Below are 6,595 nucleotides of genomic sequence, written 5' to 3' on the forward strand. Positions count from 1 at the left end.
AGTATTTTTTTTTTTTAATTTGAGTTCAAAAATGTCTTGTGACAAATGAAAACTCTTCTAAAGGAGTGTGGGTAACACTTTATTTGAAGGGAGGTGAATAAGACTGTCACGACACTGTCATAAACATGACATAACACCTGTCATGAACATGAATAAGCCTTCATGAATATTTATGACTGTTGTCATAAAGCGTCATTCGGTAAATTATGACACTTTTAATACAAAGTTGACATTATTCAAAATGTCTTTGTTATGACAGTAATGATTTCTTGACATTAACCAAGAAATCATTACTGATATAAATTTGTTATAAAAGTATTACTGATTGCACTTTAAAAATTAGGTAAGTTTATGTTATAAAAGGTAAAGTTTAAACAGTAATGATTTCTTGGTTATTCATGTTCATGACAGGTGTTATGTCATGTTTATGACAGTCTTATTCACCCCCCTTCACTCAAGTATAAAATCAACCAACTTTAGACCAAAAATAAAGTTAAAGCATGTAAATTCAATGGAATAAGAGCTTTCCTGTGAGCCACTAACCGTGCCAGATAACTCTAAACACACCATTTGTAGAGTCCATTCTTACCCAAACTGTTAACCTTTTCACATAATCAGCAGAAGAGAAAGACACTCTTGTTTATCACTTGATATTGCTCCACACTTTCTATCTGAAGACAAGTCCTTGGTAGAACTGTGTGTGACCCAAATCAGCATCCAATCCGGCGTTTGGGAAGCAGTGGTTTGGATGCAGATGATAATTGCCTTGGTAATTAACACTTTGCGAGTACCAGTGGGGGATGAAGAGAAGGGAGGCATTGTTGTTTGAGGAACAACATCAAAGACAAAAGGTAGTCTCCGGCAAATGATAGCTGTGTAATTGGCCTGCACTACCTGCAAACCGTATGACCGCACTCTCGGAGCTAGTTAAGATCCCCAGGTGGGGGAACAGTGGGGCCGGATCTCTCCATCCCCTGTAGTCGGCATGCACACACAAGCGCAACACACATACACATTCACGTGCATGCTTAAATTGGGGAGAAACTTTGAGATCAACATCAGGGATTCTTTTGTATCAGAAGTTTATTGTTTATCGAGGTCTGAGCGATTTGGGGATGGAGGGTAGGTGGAACTTGGGACGAAACAAAAGAAAAGCAAAGTGTTATTTGTTTGTGAAGCTCTAGTTTGCATATAGAGCAGATCAATACCCTCTTCTCTGCCAGAAGTGCTTCTTTGTTGTTGTTTTTCTCCTCAGAGAAGGTGGTGCATGTTGGACGCTTAGCGGAGGTAAAGTAGGTGAGTCTCGTTAGTGCGAATGGCTTGCAGGCCAGCAGCTCATCTCCTGAGTGAGGCGTTTGTGAAGCTGGTTCAGGTGAAGCAAAATGTGTGAACGGGTTTCAAAACCTCCTTTTATTTGTCTGAATTGTTTTCTGTTTTCCAAAACTTAAAACACAATGCAATCCCACTCTGATGCCCTTTTTATTACAGTTTTATGCTGATATTCAGTCCCAAACACACAAAACCAAGTAAATCATGGAACTTTTATATCTAGAAAATATGTTTTTTTTTCTACACCCTTAAATTTTGTAATTGAAATCGCAGACTCTGAGTGTAAAGGCACTAGCTAACCTGCAGCAACATTTAAAAAAAAATGGTTGATGCCTGTGCTGCCACAGTTACCTGTAAAAAGTAATCCAACTACTTGTTATTGATTAGTTCCTTAAAAAGTAACTTAATTACTTTACTGGTTACTTAATTTCAGAAGTGACTAAATGAGATTACGAGTTATTTTATCAGTAATCTCGCCCACACCGTCACCCCACCAACCTAAAAATGAGAACCGGTCTTGAACTCACTTTTATTGGAAGTTCATTTTCAAAAGTGAAGTCTATGTTCCTCCTGACATTTCAAGTTCAAGAATATAGATTTAATATCTGACAATTTTACACAAATATGAGTCTTTTATATCAGGTTAACTGGGTGTCTTTTATTACTGGGTCAAGAATTAAAATGTATTTACATTTTTTACCCCGTGTTGTGCTGAATAATTTCTGAATCATCAGCTAAACCCCCCTCAGGAGCAATTAGAACATGAATCGTGACACATTGTTACAATTAAAGACAAAATTAGTGTTGCTGGGTGTTTTGGTTGATTTATGACTGCTAAGGTCCCTATGGACCAATAAAGGAAAATGTTAAGTTGCATGAGGAACTCTGGCACTACAGAATTACATCCTGTTTTATGCCTACTATACTCCATTAGTAGTTCTGACTGTTAACATATGAAGCTCCTGCTTTGCTTGAAAGAAACCAACACAGGGTATATGCATCAAACTAATGCTCTTGGAGGTTACTGATGTCATGTGTGGGTGCTTTATTGAGTGAAATGCTACAGTAAGCACACTATATGGGACGTAAGACAGATCTGTATAGAAAATAATTAATGAAGTCTTATGAAAAGTCAATGAAACCAATGTTTTATATCATATCAAATCAATAGTGCTCCAGGACAGCCAGGGCACATACACATAAAATGGCCAAACTATTAGGTACACTTTTCTGTTACTGGATTGGGTCCCATTTGCCTTCAGAACTGCTTTCAATTTTTAAGGCATGGATTCAATTCATCTGATGGCATTGCACCCTATTAAAACAATTTGTTCACAGAATTTTAATTACAGTTGTCAGTGCAAATGCTGAACGCATATCCACAATTCACTTTCAAAAAAAGGTTTGTAAATGCAGAGGATTTTGAAAACCATGTGTTCTTGTCTTTCCATAGCGTAGTTAAAGACCACTACTTGAATCACAACAAATCCCAGTGAAATTTCTCAAAGTTAGTGGCCATGATGTAAAAAAAAAAAAAAGTGAATAAATGCTGCCAGTATGTGCTTAAACATTTGAATTCACAGGGAAGAAGCTGCTAAGTGGATGCAGATTAACCGAAACGAACCGTCATAAATCCAGACATGCATGGAGCCCCTTTAGAGCGCGTCAATATTTGCATAAAAGAAAGCAAATCACTGTTAAACAGCAACATGTCTCCAATTTCCACTTTGCTGGGCCACATCAAGAAACGCAAGAACCAAATGATGTTTGGTTTGGGGTTTTACATTTCAATTTAGCCTCAGGCCTGGGAGCCATTAAAGCCTAATCTGAATCCTGGTCAGTGCTTGCTCCCTGGAGCAGAAAGTATGGTTTTATTAGCATCAAATTGTACACAAAACACACACACACACACTGGAATAGACACAACCCACGCCCAATAACGGTGAAACAGCATCTCATTATTGGCCATTAGATTTGTAATACTTTCATTTGAACTGGCACTACATCTCATATTCATAAAGGGAACAAAGTCACAGCATGAAATAGTGACACAGCTGCTGATGGGAGCCAAGAGAGTCAAGGCCAGAAAAACAAATGATTCATAAAATGAAATAGTTTGAAAATGTCGTTTTTGATAAGGGGGCAACATGTCCATAATTACTGCTAAAATGTAACGCCCACTAGTGTGCTAACAGGTATGGCTGTTGAGTGTAATTAAAAACATATACACAATAAATGGATTCTGTTTGTATTGGGGAGAACATTTTTAATTTTGGAGTTTGTGTGACAGTTTGAGACAGAAAGAAATGGTAAAAAGTGTTAAAACTTGTCAATCTCTCTAGTATGCCATTCATCCTGAGCATTTCCTCCTGATGGACACACCACATTAACCAGCTCATTATCAGCCTCCCACCATATGGACTCAGACCGAGTTGGGTCAGAGTCGCGGCCGCCCGGATTGTCTCCCCCCATCCTAATTAGGACAATTATGCCATCTCCTTCACAAGGGCCAGTTACACCAAATGGTGTCGCGGCCTCACTAAGATTGGTGTCAGAGATCCCAGTCTATGAGAGGTGGCGGGAGGGCATGCTGCAGTGTCATTCGGCAAGAGCCGCCGAACCCGCTGAACAATTACCCCGTGTGAGAGGTGGCAGAATCAGAGTAACAAAAGAGAGATCTAAAAAGAGAAACTGGAAGAGAAATGGAAGGCGGCGAGGGTCAAAACCTGGATCAAAGTGACACCAAGGAGTCAATGAAGTTAACACGGTTGACTTCTGGATCTGTTTGGTGTACAGCAGTGTCCTACAGAAGAGTAAAGAGTTTATTCAGCCATTTAACATCTGCTGCTCCCAATAAAGTCAACAGCCTTTACTCTTTTTGAATCCAATTGGGCACATAGTTTACATCAAGCTATGTTTAGTTATTCAAAGACAGATGGTGTAAGTCGTATTTTACAGATGAGTAGAAAATATGGACCTCTTCTCAAAGGGATATGGTTGAACATTGTTGCTTTAAGATGGCAGAAATGGTTTATGTCTACATATACTTGGAATATGTAGATGTGATCTCCACTTAAGGTTTTTAGATTTAGACCCAATGATTGAGACCCTGAGATGCAGCAGTTTTGTTGTAAATATACTGTTTTGGTTTCTTGGCTGACATCAGCTTAAATGGGCCAATAGGAAGAAGTGGAGTTTTAATTTTTGTTTTTTTAAACAAAGTTGCAAGAGTTGTACTGAAGTGTTCAAAGACAGAACACATCACAGATGGTCAATCTATAACCAGTACAATGTCATGCAAATGTTTGCCCAATTGGAGGTTTTTTGTGTTATTTCTTATTTTTGTCACATATAATATAGCTCAAATGAGTTCTGTCTCCAAATATCTTCCAGTAGGATAAGGGTATTTCCAATCATTTAAAAATTATATTTTCTACTTGGGGTACCTTTATCTTATATCACCAATTGTCCAAGATGTAAAACATTAAAGTATGACAAAAAACACAACAGAGGGAAGAAATCTAAACATGCTGATTTGCCTGTTGCTGATAATAACGTTAGTTACCGTCTAAATGTAAATCTTCCATCAATCCCTTTTATAGTGGAGTAAATGTTGTTTCAAAGCCCAAATTGAAAACTCCATCATGGTCAAGGCATGAGGCTTAGTTTTCAACCACAAGGCAGAAAATTTCTTATGAGAAGTTACCCATTGCTCTTGTGCTCATGCACAAAAGCAAACTGAGCTGAGGCACAAATGAAACCTCAGTAGGAATGAATTTAACTGAACTATTTGAAAATAGCTGCATAATTAAAAGCATTCTGTAGTCACTCTATGCTGGCTCCGCTAATAGCAGGTATTAAGGTAAGATATTGGCTCTTTAGTGCAGTAATTAAGACACATTCATTGTAAGTGTTGCCCATTGATCTTCAGACAAACGGTGCACATGACTCCGGGCTGATCTTCACTGAAAAGCAGTTCCAGTTCCACTTAGTTTTTTTCCCGTACCTTCCTGATGTTCATCCAGTGATGCTTTATTTTCTTCCTTTCATAACTGAATCCCTGAGACTTAAATTAGGCCCTGAAAGTATCGGCAGATCGACAGCCTCAAAGCAGGTGCATCCTGATGGACATTTTTCTGTCTCCTTTCATCAGAATAAAACATTTCTGAGAGCTCAGAGTAAAGAGAGAGATGAGTGAGTTTGTGTCCATCGCTAGCTGGTTCCAGCATTACGTTCTGCTCTCCCCACCTGTGTCTATTAGCCGGTCGAGGTATTGACCATGTTGTTCAGCAAAACGGAGATCAAACCGAGTTACAACAGGGACGCCTGAGTTCCTGAAAACAAACTGGTATTGATCTGTGTGAGCAGGTTGAATAAGCAGTATACAAGAGGCTGCGTTGAAGGTCCAATCCAATGTCACAATCCTGCACCTCCTCCTGTTCCATTTTACTGCCTGTTTCCACAAACACAAGCTGCCTGTTATTGACTACTTGGAGAATTTCTGTGGAAGGGAATTCCACTTTCTGTGTACAAAGAATATATTAGCTTCTGTAAACGTCTGCTGTGAAAAAGTACTTGCATATGGATGTTTCCTTTTTTCATCACGCTTATGCTTCTAATCCAAATATACAGTAGGCGACATCAGAAATTTTGTAAGCAGGCTACAGAAAATAGCTTAACAAGATAATGATTTCTGATTTCAGAGAAAACACATACCACTGAGTAGCCTAAAAAAGTAACAGACTTCCTAAACTTTCATCTTTAGAGTACTATTTGTAAAATTCAGCCGCCTCAGTTTTTTCTGCAATAAACAGTCAGAGTGTCCTGCTTGATACCATTCATTTTGTATGTACAGAAAGAAAAAAAAAAAGATTTTTATTTGTTTTACCTTTTTTATATACATTTATTTTGATGTCTTAATCGAGAGCAAAGCAAAATTGCAGTCAAATTCTTTAAGTGCTCAAGCTTGGCAAGTGACGCTGATTCTGATACATTAGGATACAAACGTAGTTTTTAGGAAGATTTAATTAACAATTTACAACAAAATAGCAAATACAATAACTGAAAAAGTTCTCATGATATAAACATAGCGAAGAGAGTTAGTTTGATTTTACAGGAAGCTGGAGGGCTCATAGTAGATGTTTCAAAAAAGAAACTTTACTTTGTGTAACTCCCGCCTCCTAGACCTCTACAAACCCTATTGGTCATTGAGAAACGTCTAGTTATACGTAATTTGCTGAACGGTGCCGTGGGAGGGACAACTTCC

Source organism: Poecilia reticulata, linkage group LG15 (genome assembly GCF_000633615.1).
Source record: "Poecilia reticulata strain Guanapo linkage group LG15, Guppy_female_1.0+MT, whole genome shotgun sequence".
NCBI lineage: Eukaryota > Metazoa > Chordata > Actinopteri > Cyprinodontiformes > Poeciliidae > Poecilia > Poecilia reticulata.